This window comes from Trachemys scripta, chromosome 5 (assembly GCF_013100865.1).
Source record: "Trachemys scripta elegans isolate TJP31775 chromosome 5, CAS_Tse_1.0, whole genome shotgun sequence".
NCBI lineage: Eukaryota > Metazoa > Chordata > Testudines > Emydidae > Trachemys > Trachemys scripta.
The window spans coordinates 23,889,556-23,915,984 of NC_048302.1; the positions used below are offsets into that span (position 1 = coordinate 23,889,556).

The 26,429-nt window shown below is 39.9% G+C and overlaps 1 protein-coding gene across 6 annotated transcripts in view; it reads left to right on the forward strand.

The window, feature by feature from the left end:
* Positions 1-423: 423 nt before the first annotated feature.
* Positions 424-26,429, forward strand: part of MAPK10 (mitogen-activated protein kinase 10) — a 258,639-nt gene continuing 232,633 nt past the window's right edge. For 5 of the 6 annotated variants that reach the window (XM_034771494.1, XM_034771498.1, XM_034771497.1 and 2 more), the window contains exons 1-2: positions 424-939; positions 4,885-4,997. The gene's annotated coding sequence lies outside the window, so the exon portion shown is untranslated. The remainder of the gene's footprint in view (positions 940-4,884; positions 4,998-26,429) is intronic. The other variant, XM_034771495.1, reaches the window with a different exon arrangement.

Here is a 26,429-nt window from a genome sequence, read left to right on the forward strand (position 1 = left end):
GTAGTGTAGCTATTTGAGCACAAAGCTGGACTGGATCACAAAAGGTGTGGTTTTGGGGTTCCCTGCATTGATCCCTGTGTGCGCAGCGGCCAGTGCAAACAAGAGGTCAGAGCTGCATGAAGTGAATCCTTTCGGTTATTACCTGCTCTTTATACAGACTAGCTCCCTGATGTTGCAGATGCCAGTGCTGATGATGCTGGTAACAGCTATTCAGCATCCCTTTGCAGTCTGCTCTATCCCCTGATTCACTGGGAGATACAGTAGCTGTAGCAGCAGATTAGACTTTTTTTCTCTTCTCTCTTTTCTCTCGCCCCCACCCTCGAGACCTCTGAGCTTTGACGTCACGTGTGCTCCTTTCAGTTGCCATAGCAGCCCCATTCCCCAAGCCCTCTGCCTGTCTCCTCTGGTAGGTTCCACAATGGTACAGCCAGCATCACGCTGCACAATGGTTTCCAGGCAGTGAAAGAGGGTGATTCAGCAAGCCACTCTTTCTTCCCCTTTTATTTCAATATTATCATATGTTTTCCCTCCCTTTCCCCCCTCTGCTTTATTTTTTTCCCCAGGGATTTTATTTAGTACACTTTTTAAAAAATTGGTTTGCCTTGAAGTCACCTGCCCATCATTATAATTATTATTTTTTTTAATACCCCATCTCTTCCTCAGTTTGGAATGTGGTTAAAAATACCACGTAAGGTTGCAGTTTGAGGGAAGGGTTGCTGTACCGGGAGCATAGTTCGCAGGCACGGAATGGTAGGTGGTTGATGCTAATATTCTACGACTAACCTGCCTTTGCAGGGTGGGGTGCTGAATATTGATTGTTGATTTAAAAAAAAAAATGAGAGAGAGAGCCAGGTTAATGAAGTAAACGGCTAACCGATGCAAGAAGGCAGCAGTGTTACAGAGTTTGTGGCCGGAGGACCATCATTTTCCTGTATTTGGGTGTGTATGAACATTTCTATTTGGGCTGTTTAGGTGACCGGTGGTTTTAGGAGCAGTACAGAGGCACAGCATGGATGGGGTGATAGTGATTTAACAGCTGGGGCATGTAAACAGTAGTGCTGTACTCAGCCTCCTTACCTCTGAAACTGCTGGGGCTTTCTTTGGGAGATAACTCTTGGCTTTTAATTCAGCGAAGAAAACATTTTGTTTGGGTGTGTATCTGTCTAGAGCTATATAAAATAACAACTATATAGTCATTTTAAAAAAAGGAATTGCTATTAGTAAACACCTTTTGTGATCCAGAAGCTAAAAGCACTGGCCTTTTGCATAGGGGTAAAATGTTTAATTAAAAAAAAAAAAAAGATTGGGGGAGGGGGGTGGGGTGGAGAGTGAATGTGTCCGAAAAACTGTGGTGTTGGGATGTGTGCGGTAGTTGATGGAAATTATAGGCAGATGGAGGGATGTCTTGAAGGAAGTGGTCTCTGAAGGTAGGCTTCACTCCATTGCATGACTTCCACATGTAATCAAACAAAAACTGCTGCATTTTATAGAGACACCAAAAGGCCTTAGGAAAATGATGTGCAAAATAATTGCCTAGGGGTATGCTACAGAAGAGAATCCAACAGTTTCTTAGACTGCAGTGAAATCAATGTAGCTTCATGGGAAAAGCCTCACACAGTTCTGGCAGCACTGCAATTGCAACAGAATTAACTATTTTGCTTTTTTTCTTTTGCAAAGGGGGGCTTATTACAAAATAATATGCATTTCCCTTGGAGAGTGAAATGCCACAGCCATGCCTAATAAGCAAACTGTGCCCCCGGATAATCTGAATGGGCTTGTTCCCTGAGTGATTGTTAGCTTGTTTACATGGGCTCCTTTTTACTGCATAGCCTCACCATATCCTCAATGCAGCCTTCCCCTTCTGTGATTTGTTCAGTGTGACTTTTGCCAGAGACCTGGTGAAAGATGAACCAAGCCAAAATATACCGGTAAATACAGGTTTTACCAAAGGAAATGAAGACAGAGGGAGAGTGTTTATGGGGAAATATTAAATAACATAGTATGCATTGTCAGGATCCTCTCTGAAATGAGCTGGCTGCAGGGCATAGATATTTTGTCATGCATGGCCAATTTATTTAAAAAAAACGGGGGGTGTGTGTGGAGGAGTGAGAGCATGCATGTACAATATACTGGAATTGTTTGTGTTATGTTCCGCCATATGCAAATGCATTTGATTCAGATTACCTGGACATAAGGAGATGTATAAACACCGTGATCCTCTGACCCTAATTCAAAACATGTCATTGTCGGTGACTGCATAGTATATGCTGGAGTAAAGTACCCTCTTTTCCCTGGTTTTCCTTCTGCCTGCTGGGTACTCTTTCTAGACCCCAAAGTGGCATAAAAATACCTGTTTTTGTTGCCTGGAGCAATTGATTTTTCTCCATTGGGAACACACATGTGAATCACAGACGTGGCTGGACCTCAGAAAGCCATGAAACTATATTTTCTCTCCCTCTCTCTCCTATTCATACACATGCACCGATATACACATGCCTAGAAACAGCAGCAGGATAATTTGGAGCTTTATGTTACTGATGAGGAGCTTTATGATTCCAGAAACATTTCTGAAGGGGATAAGGGTAAAAAGCACTTAACATGAAATATTAGCTGCCTTCAGCTGACTCTGCTTGCTTGATATTAGAGAACGTTTCTCTTGTTGTTGAGAGAAGTGTGTATGTGCTGGAAGGGTCGGTTTATGAGCAGATCCCAGCAGGGATGAATATGTTGTTTGCTGTCAGTGTCTGGCATGTCTGCAGCCATTACTTAATGATTTCATAGTACCGTTCAATAATTGCAAGGCACGATATTGTTCAAGTGTTGATTTTTGAAAGTTACATTTGATATTACAATGGGAGATCTACCAAATTGTGCTATCCTTTTGGAATATTATAGGGCCCAGTCCTGCTTTGCATTGTGTTGCAAAACTCTCCTTAACCTCAGTGGGAGCAAAAGCAGGCCTCAAAAGAATCAGATTCCTCTATTACGCATACACTATTAAAAAAAATCCAATTATTTTAAAATGTAGAATTAAGAAAGAAATCCTAGCTTTAAAACGTAAATTTAAGCTACAATGCAGTGCAAATGAACACCATTCTTCAGATTGTTCCTGAATAGCAAAAACTATAAACATCATTCTGGTGAGCACTAAATGCAAAGCAAGGCTTTGATGTGCTGTTCAGTGTGGAGAGCGCTCCAAACCACTTAAACCTCCCATTATCCAGGTCACATTTTTAGTTCATAGTAGCCCTAGTAGAAATTATGACTTTAAAAAAATCTAATCATTGCTTTGCTATCGCTCATGCTGCTTTATTTTTTCATTGAGGTAACAAACAGGAAGGGAAAAAAGATTTCGCTGAACCAGAATAACAAACAAATACAAATTGGTTTCCTGCTTCTATTCGTTCTCTGCTTCCCTTGCTACAGGTTCTCTGAAGCTCAGTGCTACCCTGCAAGAAAAATACCTCCTCCCCCATATGGTGGGTAGATTTGGCACTAATCCAAAACTATGCTGTATCTGCTGCAAACTGCTCCCCCCCTTCCCCTTACTATAGTACCCACACCTTGGGGACAGAGACTTGGGGGAAAAAGAATCTTTTAGAGTAACATAGTCAACTGTAATGTAGAAACCTTGTTTATTAGTAACTGAAAGCAAAATACAACTTCACCTTCATTACTGTGGAATATTAGATGTTAGTCGTATTCCTGTGCTCTGTACTGAGAGTGATTATTGAAGTACAAATGAAAGGTGATATTGTGAAGGGGAGGGGAAATATGTAATTTTAATAGTACTGAATCTTCTAGTTTCAGAAGTTTATAGGACGGCAATACAATTTTACTTGGGTTGGCTACTTAATATACACAAGTCTTAGCTCAAGAGCATCACCATTATTATTGTTAGCAAGCTTTAAGAACAAGCCCTTTGGTATTTTTTTAAAGTAATGGGAGCAGAAAAAAGAAATCAGATCCGTTCAGTAGGTTCTGATGCTTTTCTCTTTCTTTTGCACAATGGGGGTGGGGGCTGACCAGCTTCTCAGCTCTTACTATGGAGTGCCCAGCACAGCTCCCGCAAAGGCCATTGGCTTCTGAGTGCCCTGACAATCGTGCTGACCACGCCAGGAGGTGGGATAGGTTCGGAACGGCTCTGCACTGCCATGATTCTGAGAGGGCAGGACATGTTGTCTTTGGGGCTGCTTTGCACCACTTTCAGGGTGTAAAATGGATATACTAGAACACAGACTGGCTTTTGGCATATAGCCAAATAGTAAAACAAAACCCCCTCAAGGGTGAAATCCTGGCCCCCTTGAAATCAATGGCAAATTCACCACTGGTTTCAAAAGAGGCCAGGATCTCACCCTAAGGAGCCAAATACTGAATTAAACATTGACTACAGTAGGATTGCATAGGATGTGAGTCAGTATCAAGTTTGGCCCAATACCTTAAGATGGTTTAAAAAGCTTGCCCCCGTGATTAAGGAGTAACCTCTTCTCATAAGGATTCTTAATATGCTATTCTTATTATGCAGTCTCAGTACAATCTTCTTTTGAGCTGCTTGCACTTTGTGTTTTGAATGAATGGCAAGAAAACTTTGCCTAAGCTTTAATGGGTTCATTGATATTGGACTGGAGCAGCCTTCCATATCGTGTGACAAATACATGAGCAACCTATTTTGTTTGCTTAGAAATCCCCTCACTGTGGTGATTATATTACAAAAGAATCTTAAATCATACACACAAAATGGTGGGTTAATGTTGGAATTTTAATTTAATGAGGATTTTCCTTCCTTTTATATTTTAGTCTTCATTTCTTGTGTATGTGGGTCAATTAAAAACTCATGTTTAAAAGGTAAAATACAATGTTTCTCTTTGTTTTTTCTGTGTTTAGGGCTAGCATTAGAAAGTGGTACCAGCAGCAGGCCAAATTCAGCTATGGGAATTCAGGCATGAAGTTGACCCCTCTCAATCATTTCCTATAGATGAGACATAGCACAAGCTGTGGTGAGTTGCAATGGATTCTTTAAAAATACAACGCACTCTTTTGAAAACTACTTAATGCCAACATGTATGCTGTTAAAGCTGTCATTTTAAATGCTGTCTTTTTTTGGTCATTTTTAGTCAATATGAGTATAGAGCTGCCTTATAAGTCTGTCGTTTAAAATCTTTATTACTGCTGCACTGGAATGTAATGGAAATATAGTTTTGGAGGCGGTGTGAAGGCAGTAGAGTAGTAACATAAAAACCATGCAGTGTTATGGACTTGATATAACTCTAGACATATGCCATTGTTTATCATTTTTGCCTTATGTATCTTTTTTTACTCTGAGGTGACTAAATACACCTCAGTTATGAGGAGTGCTTAGTGGGATTTTTTGGACATAAATCCTATGTTCCTTGGCTTGCTGCAGCAGGATTTAAATATCTTTGTCTGGTACCACTAGGAAAAGAGAGTGAAATTGACAGTAAAACTGACCATCTGAGCTGAGTGAAGTGCAGAAAATAAGCAGCATGAATGGTGAAAGGTAAATAAGATTTTAAAAGTTCTTGTAGTTTTACTAATCCTTCTGGGTATCATTAGTAATGCAGGAAAGGAAGGTTTCTGAATATATCATTTTGATCTTGATTGTGTGTCTCTTTTAAAATTGATCCGTTGGGCTTTATTTTAATTATATGTTAGTAGGGGGAAAACCTACTGGTACTTAATTTTGAGATGTATAAAATTATCACAAACCAGATTTTTATTTGCTATGCATGTTTTAATTTTATAAGTAACCACATTTCTTTTGAAAATGAGCCAGTGTTTATAAAAACATGAGAACTTTTTTTTTTTTTTTTTTTTACCTTAAATATGTTTGCTACTTGGCAAAGCTCACCCCCAGCTGACCATGCCAGAAAGGTTTGCAAACTGCATCCTAGCAGTTTTGACAACAGCTACAAGTGCAGCCTGCAATGTCTCCAAGATAAGTTGTCTGATCTGTGTGTCATTACATCTCTTGTGGGTTTCCTTGAGGATCATACCAGCTGTTCAAGATGGGGAACCTTCACATCCTCTGTGATTTGGTGTAAGCCAATGGTCTGTGTGTGTATTCCATGTCCTGGGGAATCACGTAAGCTCCACTCAAGAAGAGAGGATCTGAGTCTTCCCAGCTTGAGCTAAAAAGCCAGATTCTGTAGCTAGGAGCTGTAACAGACTCTTATCTTCTATAGATGAAGCATAAAGGGGTAGACAAACACATGCAGCCAGTGTGTTATGCTAACGTGTTTAATATAGCAATAATAAAATTAGCAATGTGATAGGATGGCCTCAGTATTGTTGGTGAAAGCTGCTGCAAGGAATATGGGCTGGGCCTGAAAAAGCAAGCAGTTGAGACAATTTGTTTCTGTGTGAGGGTGGGAGAGGGTGAGAGAAGAAAAACAGTGCCCAGTGGTCTTTAGCATAGCATTGTAATCTGCTTACCCAACGGGGTTTTTCAAATAGGGAAACCGTATGCTGGGTGGGTACTACAATTCAGGTCAGCAGTGGGGCAACTTAGATACTGATGTTGCCGATGCATGGATATTTAATGAGAGTAAGGTTCTTGAATGAATGTGGGGCTCTACTTCTGGTCAGGAAGGGTGGGGATAGAGGAAGAATAAGTGGTGTTGGTTTCCAAGTTTGTGGGTTGCAGGCAAGGTTTGTGATCTTCATCATGAGCAGGCCATTCTGTGTCCATGTTAATAAGCACACCAGTCTTCATCTTCATTTAGTAGGGAGACAGTTTACATTGTAACACCTCTTATATACTAGTCTGAATTCCTCCAGTCCAAAAAAAGAGCTCTTAAACTATGAACAGACAGTTAGAATTATGCAAAGTTCAGCCGGTTGAGTTTGTAGGCTTTCTCCTGGACTAAACTTTCTTTGGCTTATATCCATATGGGTCACAAACTATGGGTTTTGCTTTCAGCTTCAAATAAACGCACAAAAATAAAGGAGAAATTCAGATGAAGCTGCTGTTTAGGTTGAAACCACAGAGTCGTGTGGTTTTCATCCAAGTTTGCTAAGAAAAAAGGCCAGATTCACTCATCTTCTGAGTGAATCTTACCACGCTCTTGATGGATCTGGCTGAGCATCAAGTTTGTATTGAAAAACAGAAAATGTCTACATGCTTTAGAGATGTGACACGCCTTCATTACAAAATCCAAAGATTGTAGCATCCAGATAAGATACTGTTTGCAACAAATCAGTGCATGCACACTCTAACTGGAAGAAATTTTTTACTGGCTTGTTAATGGAGAATTGCAAAAAACTTTCATCAGAAGTTTGGTAGTTTTCTTATTATATTTTGAGATGGAGCTGTGATATGTTTAAATTAGGGCTGTCAAGTGATTAAAAAATTAATTGCTATTGCACAATTAAATAATTGTGATTAATCTGTGCTGTTAAACAATAAAATACATTTATTTAATATTTTGATGTTTTCTACATTTTCAAATATATTGATTTCAATTACAACACAGAATATGAAGTGTACAGCGCTCACTTTATATTTTTGGTTAAAAATATTTGCACTGTAAAAAACAGAAAATAGTATTTTTCAATTCATCTAATACAAGTACAGTAGTGCAATCTCTTCATCATGAAAGTTGAACTTACAAATGTAGAATTATTTACAAAAAATAACTGCATTCAAAAATAAAATAAAATAATGTAAAACTTTGGAGCCCACAAGTCCATTCAGTTCTCCTTCTTGTTCAGCCAATCGCTCAGACAAACAAGCATGGTTACAATTTGCAGGAGATAGTGCTGCCCGCTTCTTGTTTACAATGTTACCTGAAAGTAAGAACAGGTGTTCACATAACACATTTGTAGCTGGCTTTGCAAGGTATTTGCATGCTTGATATACTAACATTTGTATGCCCCTTCATGCTTTGGCCACCATTCCAGAGGACATGCTTCCATGCTGATGATGCTCATTAAAAAAATAACTCATTAATTAAATTTTGTGATTGAGCTCCTTGGGGGAGAATTGTATGTCTCCTGTTCTGTTTTACCTGCATTCTGCCATATATTTCATGATATAGCAGTCTTAGATGATGACCCAGCACATGTTCTTTTTAAGAACACTTTCACAGCAGATTTGACAAAACGCAAAGAAGGTACAAATGTGAGATTTCTAAAAATAGCTACAGCACTCGACCCAAGGTTTAACAATATGAAGTTGCATACAAAATCTGAGAGGGACGAGGTATGGAGCATGCTTTCAGAAGTCTTAAAAGAGCAACACTCCGATACAGAAACTACAGAACCTGAACCATCAAAAAAGAAAATCAACCTTTTGCTGGTGGCTTCTGACTCAGATAATGAAAATGAACATGTGTCAGTCCGCACTGCTTTGGATTGTTATCGAGCAGAACCTGTCATCCGCATGGACGCATGTCCTCTGGAATTGTTTTGTTTTTGAGTGCAGTTCTGTAACAAAAAAAAAAAAATCTACATTTGTAAGTTACATTTTCATGATAAAGAGATTGCACTACAGTACTTGTATGAAGTGAATTGAAAAATACTATTTCTTTTGTTTATCATGTATACAGTGCAAATATTTGTAATAATATAAAGTGAGATTGTACACTTTGCATTCTATGTTGTAATAGAAATCAATATATACTATTTGAACACAGAAAAACATCCAAACATTTTTAATAAATTTCAATTGCTATTCTATTGTTTAACAGTGCAATTAATCACAATTCATTTTTTTTAATCGGGATTAATTTTGTTGAGTTCATTGCGTGAGTTAACTGATTAATCAACAGCCCTAGTTTAAATAATATTAACATGGAATCCTTAATGTATTTAATACGGAACCATTGCCAATGCAGATGAAGCTTTAGGTCAATCAGCCTTTAGCAGCGTTGCTTTTAGAATCTAGTTGTTTAACTAGCTTAATTTTTGGGGTGGGAGTGATATCATCTCTACTTTCCACCCATTATATATGTAATAGTACACATAATGCTAATGCTAGTACATATAATTTTTGGTTATCCTGAAGTACAATTATTCCTCTGTCCCATTGTGATGCAGCTTGAATCATTCATGCCTCAGGTCACCAAGGTGTCTTGGCAAAGACTGAAACTGTTTCAGAATATTCAAAGTACCGACCAACACTTCTATCAGGATTTTTTTTTTTTTTTTTGCATGCAGGCTAGAGAAGAAAAACTCATTTGAACATGAATCTTCTGTTCCCTGTATCTCAGTTATAGGTGGTAATATACAGTATGTGCTCTCAACACAATCTAGCAAGAGGCATTGTGGGCTGCAAGTCCCTGCTTGGATCAGAAATACATGGCACCTACCAAAAGAGCTCACACACTTGTTAAGTGGATAGTGTGGAGTTCCTGATCTGGAGAGCTGATAGTTTAAATACTTTAAAAGAAGTCTATATACGTTCAGATATTTAATGCATATGCACAATAGGTCCCCAGTCTGTGTAAACATGGATGTGCTTGATTTATGTGAGTACAAGCTCTCAATTTAGGAGCTCGATGTACAAGTTACCCATTTGCACAATACTTGGGTCTGCAGTTTGGCACTTACGTGTGTAGATCAGGTAATTGCACTTGACTCCGTATGGACAAATATCCATTTGCACATGAAAATGCAGGCTTTATGCATTTAGAATTTGTGTGTTTGTGAAATCAGATGTCACTTCTGAAAACTTGAACTTAGTAATCAAGTGGAAAAGTTACACTATTATTGTAGTTAATAGAATAAACTGGCCATGTGATAGGACAGAATAAACTTTCAAAATCATAAATAGGTATCAGTTGAGGCACAAAGTCTGCCTACCACCAATCATCCAGTAAAAGGCAGGTAATATAATAACTGACAATATTTTATTCAGCCATAAAAATAAATTGCATTCCTGGGGTGTGTAGAATTTTGCAAGGCTGTTAGTCTCTGGTAGAAATTAAGTGAAAGTAGTGAGAGATGGCCTAGGTTTGGAATATCAAGTTATGTAAACTAACTAGGGCTTTCATATTACCTTGGGTACAGTAATTTTAAATATGAAAACACTTAAAAAAGATCCTCAAAGGGTTTCTTATCCTTCACGAATCTTAAGCTCAATATATTACAATATTTCATAACAGTATAAAACTCTTATTCTATCAGTGGCTCTTTTTCGTTGGTATCCTTATAAATGTTCAACACAATAAGCCATATTCTGATCTTGGTTTCCCTGAATATATGTACACTGCAAAAAAAGACCTGCAGCAGCGAATCTCAGAACCCAGGTCAAATGACTCAGACGCACAAGCCTCTTGAGCATATGGGACTAAAAATAGTCATGTCGACGTTGAGGCTCAGACTAAAGCCCAGGGTCTGAAATTTGGCGAGGGGGGGTGGGTGGGTTTCAGAACCCGGGCTCCAGGCTGATCCTGAATGTCTACATAGCTGTTTTTAGCTGTGTAGTGTGAGGTGCCAAAGTCAGTTGACCTGGGCATTGAGAATTGTTGCTATGGGTTGGTCTTGCAGTGTAGATGTAGCCACCTATATAAATACAGAGTAGTTCAAAACTTTGTGTGTGTTACCAGAGCTCAGAAATCAGCATTCTGGAATCATAGCTGAGAGCTGGAAAAACATTCTGGGTACTTACATGTAAAAGAACATGATTTTAAAGTTTAGGCCCTGATTGTGCAACTTCTACCCACATTAATACCTACTAATGTGCGTTGTCGCATTGAGTTTACGCATGTAGTCACACTCAAGAGTACTACTCTAAGCTGAGCAAAGGTTGCAGAATTGAGGTGTAGTGAGATGCCCTAGTGGCGGCAAAGAAGAAAACCCCAAATCTGTCTGCATTTGCTTGATCTTTTTCAACGGTGGCAAAAAGCTGGTATACAATATGAAGTCATAATAGGTTTCCCAGTTTGAGAAGAAAGATCTATCATTCTTCAGATGACATTTCACTGCTTACTTAGTGGCACTGAGTCACTATATTGTAAATGCTACCAATAATTTTCTTTTAACATGAATGATAACGTATAGCATTCCACAGAGAAAAGCATGTTCCTTTCACAGGGATACAATGAACTCCATGCAAAGCTGCCTAGAATACGGACTCCATTTGTATGTGTAAAGTTCTGGCAGCAGCACCCAGCTCAAATGGGAACCACTGGTCTTCTCCTGCCCGCCAGAAAAGGATGCCTGTCGTTTTTTCCACACTTTTGATGACAGAACTCCTGAAGCAGCATAGATAGATCAAAAGTTGGTAGAATTATCACAAACCACTAGGACATATTGTATTGCCTGCTCTAGAGGGGAAATCAGGAGCAGAAGATAAATATGTAGTTAATTTAGATAACTTGAGTTTTCAGTGCTGCATGTGAATAATATGTATAAATAAATACACAATATATAATGTATAATCTTAGCATCAACTGTGTAGTTTGGCTCTATGTGATTTTTACACGTGTTGTCCAACTGAAAAATGCAGCACTTGAGACTATTAGGTGGATTTTAAATATTTCCAGGAGGATGTGGGGACCATAAAATGATGGCTGGGTTACAGTCCAATATAGTGTCTTCATTTGTGATAAATACGATCTTAACCCAATGTTGCTACCATTATTAGAGAAGTTTGGTCTAGTTGTTTGAGCTTAGAACTGTTGGTTGTTACAGGCCTTGAGTAGGTCACATAACCTCTCTTTGTCTCAGCTTTACCATTTTTAAACTGAAGAGAGAGAGAACATTTCCAAAAAGTCCAGGATTTCCAAAAGTGAGTAGTGATTTTTGGTTGCCAATTTGAGGCAGGCTAAAAAGGACCTAATATTCAGAAGGTGAGTGCTTAGCTTTTTCTGAAAGTCAGGCCCATTTAAAGTACCTCAAGTTGGCTCTGCAACTTTTATTTCTTCTGTCTCAATCAGAACTTTGGCCTTTTCCCTTATGAGTTAAATGGCAATGTTTTCCAGACAGTGATCAAATTATTCAATTATTCCTGCCTAATCTGACCAAATTAAATCAAAAGGGTAGTGACAGAACAAGAGAGAGAGAGGGAGAGTGGTGTGCATGGTTTGTGCAAATGATTTGGCTCCTAAGATTTTAATCCAAACAAATGTAGTATCTGAACTCTTTGATACAAGTAAATAGTGACTTAGGTTGCATATATAAATGTTGGTTAATGTTTCTAAAGGGCTGTAGGAAGGATCATGATTATACTGGTGGTGATTGTCTATTGACATTTAAAAAGGATTTTTTTTTTTTTTTTATAGAAAAAGTTGAGTACCAAGTAAAATCCAGTTTTTTTTTTCTGAACAGGATTTGGATATATTTACATTTACCTCACTACTTGTTATGTTGCATGTATCTGTATACAAGCAAGCAATGCAACATATTCCATTAAATGAACTTTCAGGATGGATTTATTGCCCAGGAGGAAAATGTCTACATTCTCCCACATCAAAAGCAGAAAAAATGGTAAACATGCCCTTTCAGAAATCCACAACAGACTGAAAAATAGTAACTAGGTGTCACGCCATGACATTTTTTTCTTACCATTTGCTCGTTGAACAAGAATGCACAGAGATTCACACACCTGTAATGCTGATTGTAATGGGGATTGCAGAGTATGCTGTTACAACAGGAGAGCAAACTGATAAGAGCAAAGGGAAATAAAATTCATAAAAGTTTTATTTTTTTAAGCTCAGTTTTTGCCCTTATTTTAATAATCAGTCTCTTACAGGTGCTAGTTGTAAAGACCACTTGGAAGCTGTGGTCTAGTAGGAAATATAGATACACCTCTACCTCTCTATAGCGATATAACATGATTTTGGATATAACACGGTCAAGCAGTGCTCCAGGGGGGTGGATCAAAGTAAGCAGCACACTCCGGTGGATCAAAGTAAGTTCAATATAACGCGGTTTCACCTATAATGCGGTAAGATTTTTTTTTGGCTCCCAAGGATAGCGTTATATCGAGGTAGAGGTGTATTTGGTCATATCCTATGCTCATTCTTCAGGTGGAACAAGTGTGAAATACACCCCAAAAGTGTGTAAATGATAAAGAAGGGATGTGCTTTCTAGTGAGCTAACTTGTGGCAGTTTGGGGGGATATTGGTGAAATTCCAGGGCTACATGACACCCATTGTAGTCAATAACAGATGTATAAAGGGATAGTTCAGTGGTTTGAGCATTGGCCTTCTAAACTCAGGGTTGTGAGTTCAATCCTTGAGGAGGCCATTTAGGGATCTGGGGCAAAAATCTGTCTGGGGATTTGTCCTGCTTTGAGCAGGGGGTTATAATAATAATACTTAATGGAGATATCCTATCTCCTAGAACTGGAAGGGACCTTGAAAGGTCATATGAGTCCAGCCCCCTGCCTTCACTAGCAGGACCAACTACTGATTTTGCCTCAGATCTCTAAGTAGCCCCCTCAAGGATTGAACTCTCAACCCTGGGTTTAGCAGGCCAATGCTCAAACCACTGAGCTAGCCCTCTCCCCCGCCCCCGGGTCCCTTCTAACCCTGATATTCTATGATTCTATGAATTTTCCCCAATTTTCAGGTCCCAAAAGGACTAAAAATAGGTAGATAAAACCAGTTACCACCTTGCTCCCAAGATCAAATGTGCAAATGAGTCAGTTGAAGCCAGCTGATGAACAGTAAAGTGAGTCAAGTCTCCATTTGTTTCTGAAGATGGCAATACTTCTTAAACTCCACATATGCCCATAGTAATCTCATCTGATCTGAAATTTCTGCAGGTCACAACTGGCAGATGTTTGTTTCCTCTTATTCTGTTTTTGCAATTGAGGATTTAAAAACAGCATACAATGCAGGTGAAGTGACATTGGGTTGTGTGCTGGTGTTGCGTACTGTACGCTGGTTTGTTTGGTGTTTGACAGTTCTTAGGTTATGTCAAATTGTATGGCAATGGTATACTCCAAGATGTGATGTGCCTTGTTGTCAATAGTTCAGGATGCCCAGGCCTCCCATTGAAATCAATGAGCTCAATGTGATTGACTGCTATTTACCTTCCCCTCCACCCCCTAATCTCACAGCTGCTCTTTAAAGACCTGAGCCTATGAGGTGCTAACCATCCATATTTCCATATGGCAGGAATGTTCAACATCTCCCAGGATCATGTCCCAAATATGGGGAACAAATGTTTAGTCAGGCAATATTTATGCAGTTTAGCAAGAGCGCTGGTGTAACATTACCTGGGGGCTGGGTTTCAGGTCATTGACCACTAAACTTCTGAACCGTTGAGCCTCTCCATATAACCCACCAAAATTCCATTTAAATAATATGAGGAGTCTGACCCGAACCCTCAACAGCCAATAAATTTTGATTTGAGGGTGCACTACAGAGCCTAAAGAATAGATAAACTACTTAAGAAGATTCCAGATCAATAACAGAAGATCCTATATAATACCAGGGTAAGGGATGGAAAAACAACGCAATGGTGGGTTGTGGTTTTCTAATGCTACAGTTATGGACATGGTTTAAGAACCTAGATACCAGATAGTAGTGGGGAAGGGGAAGGTGTCAGCAGAGGGGGCTGGGGAGCTTGGAGCAAACAGCCAACCAGCACAGAGAATGTCCTGCCAAAACTGTAGAAAATACTCTGACGACATCAGTCTGTCAGCCCCACTTAGGCTGATTGTGCAGCTGCTCTGCAAGCAGGTGTCTGGCTGGGTTCTCCCTGCATTTTCTAAGCCCACATGGCATCCGAGTGTCCCAAGTGGCGGTCACCCCTGAATATTATACCCTTCTCCCCAGGGCAGCAGTACTTGCTTAGACTCAGATGCAATTAAATGACCTGAGCAGTATTCAAAGAGGGAAGCAAAACCCAAATCTCTCTCCACTCCTGTACAATCTATCTCCAACTTATGGGCATTGCACAACTGGCAGTCAAACAGAGAGTAATTACTCAGGCCATGTTGATTATTACACTGAAAGCATCAAACCAGCCATTTCTGTGAGCTCTCTCTTTGGAAATCTGTGTTAAGAAAGTTACCCCTGAAAAAGGAGGAGAACGTATCTCTCTCAGCATATTTCATGGAATTTCATGTTGGCTTGTTTGTAATTTCAGCTGGTACATTGAGGGCCAGACTGTGCCTGGTCCCTGCATGAGGGTGCCAGGGAGGGAGGTATATGCAAGAATGTCTTACTGCCGGAGCAGCAGCCTGACTGAGAGGGAGTACTTTGACTCCTCCACAGGGCTAGTGCTCCTGTTAGCAATAGGCTCTGCAAAGGAATAGGGAGGGTCAGGGAGATCTTTGAGCCATTACCCTTCTGAGGCATTATGGTGGCTTTGGGCACAAAGCCTTCCTGAGCTCCTGTTGAGATAATTTTCCTCCACTGTATCCCAAAGACAGGGTAATGTCTATAGGCCCCAGTAGAATGCCACTTGCGTTGCTGTCGAGTCTGAGGGCTTTGCATTGTTATTTTTACCAAGCAAACATGTAAATAGTTTCGTGTTGACAGTCATTCCATCCAAAACATCACTAGCTATTATAGGTGCTCTTTAGTACTGCACTTGGGCATCACACTGAAGTGGTTGGCTGGACTTCACCTTATTTAGCCAGTCCAGATGGACAAGAGAAGCAGTGAATATTAATAGTTAATGGCTCAATCATGCATCCTTAGGCTACCCAATGCTCCTATTGAAATTAATAAATTAGTCTCAGCTGTGTTAATAAATGGGAGATCTTTGAGGAGGAATACTTATATTAATTCTAGAGCTAGCTAAATTTGAATAGCTGCAGCTTTGCTTTCTGAGACACTGTTGTTGAGATTTTTGTTTTTATTGTTGTGATGGTTTTCCAAACTTCCATATTCTCTTTCAATAACTATATTGCAGCCTTTCACACTGGCTTGGCAAACGAAGGGACAGATTCTACTTCCTTCATGTGCAGAATTCTCATTTATCGCAATGTCAAGATCAAGGGTAGCCTATGATCCGAACTCTGCCATTAGTCCTGCAATCAGATTCCACCTGCATGGATTAGGTTGCAAGATTGTAGCCTGCATGAAAATTTAATGGAAGCTAGTGGCATCCTGACAGGCAGTGCATTGCATCAAGAGCAGAACTTGAACCAGATTGTGATGCTGAGAATCACGACCTGGTTCCCCCTTGCTCCAGGTGGAATGTAATCAGTGCTAGCCCTACACCTAGCACAGCTACTCCCATTGGTGTGCTGGCTGGAACAGGGTGGGGCATGTGTGTGGAACTAAGTATCTCATCATCCTCCCTTCCCATACCCAACCCACTTTAATGAGGGCCTGGGGGGAAGTAACATCCTCATGGGCATTGATTTTTCTCTGTGCTGCTACTCACAATATGAGTAGCTCTTTCAAGGGAGTAAGGGTGTGTAAGGCACCTTCTTACTCCCTTGACCAAGCACAAAAGATGGCCCATCAAAACCAGTAGACACAATAATCCATAATCCTGTATTTCAGAATTTCCCTATCCCTGTGTGCTCAAGTTGCATTGAAGTTGATTTACTAGCCATACTTATAACTATCCCCCTTTCTTGAGATAAATAAAAATGCAATTAGGTTCCTGAAAATGTAATTGAATATGTAAGAGTCTCTGAAAAGAAATAGTCATTGGTAGGAGAATTTTACCCTTCAAGTGCATTTACTGTCCTAAGCAAAATGTTCTAATGTAGGTTAAACAGAACACTTCTACTGACTCATGCCTTCATTTTCAATCCCTTCCCCAATAGTCTACATATGATTTACTGCAGAGAAGAGTTCAAATCCACTGGTTGGCTTTATATTTTGGGATAATCTAAATACTTACTCCCCAAACATAGAAAGCTCAAGCAACAAAAAAGAAAAAGTACACACACATTTAGTTTTGCTACTGTTGTTGAAACTGGAAAATTAATTCCTCTCTGAGCTTTTCCTGAAATAGAGCTCCACAATTTAATTGCAAATTATAATATCTGCATTAATGTCAAGTTAGATTTTAGTCATCAGTTCAGGGATAGATATTTTTATGGCATTATGAATGCTTGATTTACAGTTGTATTTAAAATTAACTTGATTATACTTTACCAAGTTGTGTTAAGAGAAATAGCTTTCATGCCATACAAATACAGCCTCAAGCTTTTGTGGCTATTGTAGTGACAATAATCTATATAGCCATTGATAAGAAAAATTTAAATGCAATGAATTCTTCTTAATCTAACAAACCTGTAGCGCAGTGCACTGATTTTCCTTTTGTGCACCTGGGAACAACATAGACATAGATGTATTCACTTGGCTTTGGCCTTTCTTACCCTTGGGGAATAGAATAGATTTCAAAAGTTTCTTTAGTGACTATGAATTCATGTCACTCCTGCCATCCTATGCAAACAAATGAGCACACCATGCTTCTAAAATGTAAGATCAGAGCCTCAGCTGATGTAAATTAACATATTCCATTTAGTTCTGTGGAATACCAGCTGAGGATCTGCCCCTTAATTTCAATTTAATATTGCTGTTTTAATGTCTTGTGCAGATGCTCAAGAATCCATATATGTGCTGACAAAGCCAATATATATCACTTTTGTGGTATGTTTAGTTATGAAGTTTCTGGGATTCTTCTTGCTTTTCTCATACTTTTACCTGAATGTTACTACCTTCAACATGCCCCATGTTGCAGTGACCCAGGTAAAATATTCTTTCTGGCTTTCAAACTTATCTGTAGCAAAGGCCTCTTGTCAATTGTAAAACAGTATTGTCAACCCCAAGTATTTTTTTTTAAAAGATTGGGTTAAACTTCCCCATCCCCCCCATGAGACTGGCTTAAACAGCATGAGATTCCTTTTTTAAAATTGTGTTTATTTGCCTTTGGGTTTCTGGGCCTTTAAGATACTTTTGGATAATGTTTTCTAGCTTTTGTCTGTAACTGTGAGGGCTCAGAACTTGTTTGTTTAAAAAAAGAAAAAGGAAAAAAAAAAAAGCCAAGATTCTCTCATAATCAGATGACTTCAGGAGCTGAAATTGTACGAAAAAAACACTCAATAGTGTGAAAATCACAATCAAAATTAAGTAACATTGGGTAAGCTCTTCAGGTGTACCCTATAGGAGTATTCACACGTTCCTGATCAAACTCCACAGTCGTTTCCCAGTCTGACCTGGGAAATGTTCTCTGTGTCAGTTTCTGTTTTCTGGCTGTTCCAAAGTCGTGGCCTGGACCCCATGTCATTGTTGTAAATGCTTTCAAAGTTAAGGAAACTTTAGAAAAGCTCTAACCAAACCGCAAAGATGGAATAATAACCTCCAAACGGGCACTTGTCCATGATATTTTGAGATCTGTTGTGTACTAAAAAGAACTTGCTGATGTTATTGAAAGTCTTTGTGCCCAGTTCTATGGTTCACATGCTGCCAAGCCCTTCATGTGTCTGCCTCTCTCTCTCTCTCAAAGGAAAGAACACTTAATAAATAACCTGAAGATACTCAGATGACTGACAATTTGACTGCTGCCAGAAACATAGCAGTTCTTCCTCTGTTCCTTTGAAAACTGTTAGGACACGGCTACCCTCTATGTTTTTGTAATCTCCTCCTGCTCCTCTTGCCCCTCTCTCTTCCCCCCCCCCAATAAAAAAAAAGAAAAAAGAAAAGGAAAGGAAAAGAGCAGGCATGGAGGGCTTACTGACTTTTTATTTTCCTCCTCAAATAACTTTTGGAAGGGAGAAGTCTGTCTCCTGATTGTGTTCTTGCTATGTACTGTACATGCCAATGACATTCTCACTGTGGCTGCTTTCACAGCACCCCATCTTAAGGGCCTCATCATACTGTTACTGAGATCAGTGGCAAAACAACATTTAGCCCTTAATCTGCTGCTCCCAGCCTTCAGTACCTAAGGGAAAAATAGTAAAATCAGGAATAAGAGAATTGTTTTTTTAGTCTAAATCATTGCACAAGTTCGCATCTGAATCAAGCTCTCAGATTCTAGAATGCGTATGTATCAAGTGAGATTCTATAACTGCTACATTAATGAAAATGAAAAATGATTCTGCCTGTAAGATAGCTATTCCATTAATTGCTTTGGAACTATTAAGATCACTATATATTGTTAAAAGTTCAGTATACTGCACACGCTGGGCCAGATTCTGAGCTGTCGTAGATCGGAGTGGCTTGATTGTCTTCAATTAAGATATGTTGACTGCTCCAGCTGAGGATCTGTCCCATTATTTTTTAAATCTTTAGATATGAGTGAAGATACTACTAAACTCATTAAGAGTGTATTCGAAAACTTCACAACCATATATAAAATAGCATAAGTATTATGCAAAAACCCCAAGATTTTACCCAGATTACAAAATAGAAAAATCAAATATCCCAGCCCAAGTGACACTGAAATCTTTATAATAAAGCAGTAATTATACTTTGCATTTATCAGGTACTTTCTAATAGAAACTCTCAAAGTGTTTTACACACATCGCTTTCATTACAGGTAAGTATAAAACAAGTATGTGAGCAGATTGATTTTAAATGGGCTTTCTTCACAGAGGAAGTGCTAGACCTGGGAACCAAATTTTCTGTCTTGCAATCCTGTGCCTTAACAAGGCTATTTTTCCTCCCCGGGACACCATCTGTGTCCCATGTCATCTCTCCCTTTTCCATTCCCTTCCTCTCAAAATTAATTTTTAGTTTCATCCTCAAATGATGAATTGCTTTTTGAATCTGCCCTTGAAAATGTCAAATGGTTATTCATTTAAAAATGTATGCCAAAAGTGATGCCAAATGGAAATTCTAAGAAAGCAGTAGCACTCAGCTTTTGAACTATCATGAGGCATCCTCCTTTCCAAAATATCTTGGGTCAGACCCTCATGATTGGTTCCCTGTTGCCCAGTGTGGCACAAGGTGTGGGCACAAAGATGTTTGTAAAATTAATCCTGATCTAAGCAATTTTATCAACAAAATAACCTGAAAATTCCCCAGAGTGAGGAAAACCTCAGCGCAGATGAACAAATCTTCCTACCACCTGGAATAGTTCCATTGTATGAGGCGTTGCAAATGCTATGGTGAAGGTGAAGCTACCTTCACTGCCCTCTAGGCTTCTCACCCAGGAACATTATCTCTAAAATTATTGCATAGTACAGTCCATCATTGTTCCTCAGGATGTGATTGCAGAGCAATTGGCCATTATTTTTGAAAACTCATGGTGATGGGGGGGAGGTCCCGGATGTCTGGAAAAAGGCTAATGCAGTGCCCATCTTTAAAAAAGGGAAGGAGGAGGATCCGGGGAACTACAGGCCAGTCAGCCTCACCTCAGTCCCTGGAAAAATCATGGAGCAGGTCCTCAAGGAATCAATTTTGCAGCACTTAGAGGAGAGGAAAGTGATCAGGAACAGTCAGCATGGATTCACCAAGGGCAATTCATGCTTGACTAAACTAATTGCCTTCTATGACGAGATAACTGGCTCTGTGGATGAGGGGAAAGCAGTGGATGTGTTATTCCTTGACTTTAGCAAAGCTTTTGATACGGTCTCCCACAGTATTCTTGCCGGCAAGTTAAAGAAGTATGGGCTGGATGAATGGACTATAAGGTGGATAGAAAGCTGGCTAGATTGCCGGGCTCAATGGGTAGTGATCAATGGCTCCATGTCTAGTTGGCAGCTGATATCAAGCGGAGTGCCCCAAGGGTCGGGGGATACTAGACAAATTCAAAGACAAATTAGAGGATTGGGCCAAAAGAAATCTGATGAGGTTCAAGAAGGACAAGTGCAGAGTCCTGCACTTAGGAGGGAAGAATCCCATGGACTGCTACAGACTAGGGATCGAGTGGCTAGGCAGCAATTCTGCAGAAAAGGACCGAAGGTTTACAGTGGATAAGAAGCTGGATATGAGTCAACAGTGTGCCCTTGTTGCCAAGAAGGCTAACGGCATTTTGGGCTGTATAAGTAGGAGCATTGCCAGCAGATCGAGGGACGTGATCATTCCCCTCTATTCATCACTGGGGAGGCCCCATCTGGAGTACTGTGTCCAGTTTTGGGCTCCACACTACTAGAAGGATGTGGAAAAATTGGAAAGAGTCCAGCAGAGGGCAACAAAAATGATTAGGGGGCTGGAGCACATGATTTATGAGGAGAGGCTGAGGGAACTGGGATTATTTAGTCTGCAGAAGAGAAGAATGAGGGGGGATTTGATAGCTGCTTTCAACCATCTGAAAGGGGGTTCCAAAGAGGATGGATCTAGACTGTTCTCAGTGGTACCAGATGACAGAACAAGGAGTAATGGTCTCAAATTGCAGTGGGGGAGGTTTAGGTTGGATATTAGGTACAACTTTTTCACTAGGAGTGTGGTGAAGCAGTGGAATCGGTTACCTAGGGAGGTGGTGGACTCTCCTTCCTTAGAGGTTTTTAAGGTCAGGCTTGACAAAGCTCTGGCTGGGATGATTTAGTTGGGGATTGGTCGTGCTTTGAGCAGGAGGTTGGACTAGATGACCTCCTGAGGTCCCTTCCAACGCAGATATTCTATGGTTCAATGATTCTTGCAAAATAAGGCTTTAGATGCAGGCATCCAAAGTAAAGATCGGTATTTAATTTTGTTCATTGACTAGTTGGGTGGAAGGGGAAAAGAAAAAGGAAAAAAATGAAGGGGACGGTACCAATAACTTCTTTAGAATTATCTTAATTTCTCCCTTTTGATATGTGATGCATCTGCATTTAACACTCTAACAGTTTCAAATTACCTTTATTATCCACTTTCAAAATTTGAAGCACTATTATTACTCTAATACATGGATTCTCAACCTGTGGGTATCTGGGAATAGGTACAGGGGACATGGCATCCCTTCCTTTCTTCATAGAGAGGAACCCCAAACCTTCTTGGTGTTGTAACATAGAGTTGTGGAATGGAAAAGATAGAGAACCACTCCTGCAATGGACTAGCACACAGGAAGATAACAAAGTGACTGAGTGGCATTCTGTATTCTAAATGTACAAAGATGAAAGTAGAATTAATCTTAAAAAAATAACATTTATTTTATTGCACTATTATGTTGGATTAATATGGAAACATTACATCAATAATATTAGTCTTATTGGGCTATGGAGAATTTTATGCTATTGACCACACCTAAATCTCATAATGTTTATAATAGGTGTAATTAATATATTACTACCACATATAAAATGGCAATTGCATTTACATTCACAGTGAATAGTACCTCTTCCTAGACTTCCTGCAGGTGCATTAATATAATTTTCTCCCCTCTATTACCATACATGAATAATAAATAATAGTGTAAACACACTCAAGTTGTTATCCTATCATCAATGATAGGCAGTATGTTAGAGCGATTTCTTTCCATTTACATTAAAAAGAATTTTTGCAATAAAAAGGATCATTTGGATCAGAAGTGCAATAAGTTGTCAAAGCTCAATTTTAATAATTTTGTTTTTATAATTGAATGAGTTAATGGTAAACTCATATATAAAAATTAAATATTTTCATTGTAATATATGATGCAAACACATACTATTGTTTGGGTGCGGCCCAAAGTGAAACTGCCTAATTAGTAAAAGAGTAGAGACTGCCATGAAGTGACGATATTTGCCGTTGGAAAGCAGCTAGTGTTGCCTCAGTACCACCGGTAATCCCTGCATTTGTGGTTCCTATACTGAATTGCTTTTGAATGGTAAATATCAACATTGTAATGGTGACTTCTGTATATTACATGCAATAAATATTATTATTCCGTGTAAAATAAAAATTGCGTGGCTTAATTTTCTACCATAATGGAGCATTAAGATTGTTTATTTTCATTGGATTGGCTTGCTTGCTTGCTAAGTAAAAAGAAGCCATGGTTTTATTGCACATTCAGGTTTCTCACACTATATCAGATTTGAAATAAATTAACTGAATACATGTATTCTCATCTGTATGGGATATATTCACTGAAATACCTAGAAATGCTAGAAAAAATAATCTGTATATCTGCTCTAGGCACCCTTGAAATAACTTAAAATACATCACAAATAACTCCATTGATGAAAAAGTACAATTTAATGTCACTTGCCATCGGTAATCCAGGTAAAACTCTTCCTTCTCCTCCTCTATTAAATCCCCATCCTTACAATTCCAGCTACTGATGATTACTGGAGGTGGAGGGACATGAGCTTTGCAATGTGTAATGAGCACACACAGAAATAGCTGGACATTGCCTCCTTTACACTTTCATATTTTTAAAGTATTTCAAAAGAAGGAGAAAAAAATAAGGTTAAGTTACTCGTCTCTCTGTAGGAATCTACTGAATATATCTTTTACCGCTCTGAGCCTTGTTGCTCGGATAAGGTGTCGCCTAATAATGACCTTTTTCAATAGCACACATGCCAACTATCCTGTGTAAGACTGTCTCTCTCTTTCAGCAATTGATTGACCATTTTTCCACTCAGTCTTAAATTAATGTAATTGAATGAAAATAAAGGCATGTGCCATAAAGATGTGGAAGGGATAAAAAGTGGAGTCAGAACAGGTGTGAGTTTGGATGGGGAGGCGCTGAAACGCTGGTGCATGCTCCGTTTTTCCTTGGAACACTGGAGAAGTGCCTTCATGTTGACTCTGCTTGGTCAGAACTCCCTGGGAAAGAGGAGGTGGTTCAGGGAGAAGCAGAAGCCTGGCGGCAGTTGGCTTATGATGTGCTCCCCTTACGACTGTAGAAAAGTGGAAGTTAACGCTGCTAGCAGCTGCACTAACTCTCCCTTCATGCTTGTTGGCTCCCAAGGAGGACTGTTGGGACAAAAGAGACAACTAGTAGCCCTAGGCCTTCTCAGGAGACTGTAGTACAATGAATATGTGAGGATATCCTTCCACTAGTGTAAAGTGTACTTGCATCCATGTGATTGTCCCTCTGCTTTCCTTGTAGATCTTAGAATACTGAAGGTATCCAGAACTCAGCTGTCCCTTTTCCATGAGGCCGTAACCTGCTCCCTACTTATTTATGAAGCTGTGAGGAGAACCTTGAGGGCTTTCTAGCTGAGGCTTCCCCACATGCAGCGTTTTCTATAAGAGGGTGAATGGCTGGACCTATAGTTTATCAATGTAGGCAAGTGTATTCTGTTCATATAGCTGTTATGGCGGGAAGCGATGTCAGTGAGTAGAAAGTGAGGAGAGGAAACAAATTTTTGGTATCCTTATCTTATCAACTGACACTGAGATGCTCTATCTGCTTAAATGGCCAGCCCCGCATCAGTGCAATCCCTGAGCACCTTGAACATATTTATGCATTTATCCTCTTAACTGTGTCAGGTAAGGAAAGATGATTATCCGCACCTTGCAAATGTGGAACTGAGGCACAGAAATTAAGGAATTTCTTTAAGGTTGCACAGGAAGTCTGTGGCAGAGCCAAGAATTGTAATCAGACCTTTCCAGTGCCTTATCCACAAGACCATCCTCCCTCCCCAAAGCACATGCCCCTGGCACTGGATTTAAAGGAGAACATTTTCATAGGGCAGCAGTGGAGAGAGATGAAGGGAGGTGATGGAGAAGAGAAGAAGAAAGGTTAGAGGACAGAGGTAGAAGAGCAACCTCTAATGTTAAAGGAGAGGAGAAAGTGAAGAGCAAAAAGGAGGGACTGTGGCACAGACCATGTTTGTTTGTCCTGGGCTGTGATCAGGTTGTCTTCATTCTGTAGGTAGTACCATGCCACTGGTAGTACCGGTTTCTGAAAGAGACCTCCATATAGTTAAACCAATATTTTTTAATTAAATACTTGAGTCTTGATATGTCTTGTTGCCAGATCTGATACAACCCTGAGTTAGAGGAACCCTCTATTATCTGTGCAATAGTGCCTGGGGCAAAGGAGGCTCGGTGCTTTTAAAGGGTTCTCACATAAGAGAAAATAAAATTTTTCCTAATATAGTATTAAGCCCTTGCTATTGAGATTGTTTAGCAGGAGGAACATTGGAGCATGAGACCTTGGAAAAGTCTACCTACTGAGCAGACAGAATTATTTATCAGTATTTAAAATTGCCATTCAATATACAGATTGAATCAAGCCTGGAGAATGAAGGTAAAAAAGTAAACAATGAAGCAAACCTGTTCAGTTAATTCTAAATCAGCTAGATCTTTGCTTCCTGGAGAAATCATCCATAACAGAAGAGAATTAGTGTAAGGAGAACATGATTAAAAAGAGAGAAAGTGAGGAGGAGCTCTCTGCGGAAAGAAGTGGCTTGCTGAATTAACTTACACTGAAATGTCATAGGAGGTGATAAGATAAGGAACAGCTGCCAAAAAACAAACAAACGTGGTCTCATTCTGGCTTCCATTGAAGTCAAAGCTAAAACTCCGGTTGCATCCTATAGGAGTGGAAATGGGCCCATAGGTTGCAGCAAAGTTTTATTGCCTACAAAAGAAGAAAAACATTTGGGGCCCATCCTGCTCCGACTGGAATAAATGGGAGTTTGTTAGCAACTGTCTCTCACCGGAGCCCGATGTGTCATACATTCACTGGTACATGTCAGGCTTGATGCCACACAGCCTTATTTGTACTGGCCCTGGATTCATTCTGGAACCACTGCAGCTGCTGCATTTATTCTTGTGGTCATTCCCATGAGTCTATTTCATAGCCCGTGTGGCAGGGTCAGGGTCATTGGCTTAATTCCTACCTCTGCTTATTGGCTTTATGCATCTCATGGATACTAACACAAAAGGCAGCCCCTGAACTCTCCCAAGGGCGGGGACTGGGCTGTGATACGCTATTGCTTAGGGTACAAAAAGGTAGGAAGAGGGAGGAGAATGGGGAGGCTGCCTATGTGCTTCCTCCATCCCAGGACAACTGTCAGTGCTACAGCTTCAATGGTACACAGAGGTGACCCACTGGCACCTCCCTGGAAATGTGGCAGTGTAAAATGGTATCTTGCAGGAAAATAAAAAAAGATTTAAGGTTCACTGATTGCGGGGTCCCTTTGCAGTACTGCATTACCCCTCTGTGGGCTCCTCAATAGCAAGAGGAGGCGTCTGTGGTTTTGAATGCTGAGCACAGGATAAATAGACCTTACAGAAGGTGTGTGGGTTCCCCCGGACTTTGCCCAGTCCTCACCTCAGAAAAACTGTGCACCTTCTCCCCCGCCCCTCTTGGCCAGGCCGCTGTTAATGTGATAATTTGTGGGAATCCCACAAGCCCTGAGAAAATTTTGCATCCAACTTTCTTTTCGCATAATGGATCCGGACATTTTTGTTTCTTTTTAAGCCATGCTTTTTAGCCTTTGAAATCTAGCACAGGTTCTAGCACTACTGACAGGTTTCAGCGTAACAGCCGTGTTAGTCTGTATCTGCAAAAAGAAGAACAGGAGTACTTGTGGCACCTTAGAGACTAACAAATTTATTAGAGCATAAGCTTTCGTGGACTACAGCCACTATGCATCCGAAGAAGTGGGCTGTAGTCCACGAAAGCTTATGCTCTAATAAATTTGTTAGTCTCTAAGGTGCCACAAGTACTCCTGTTCTTCTTTTTGC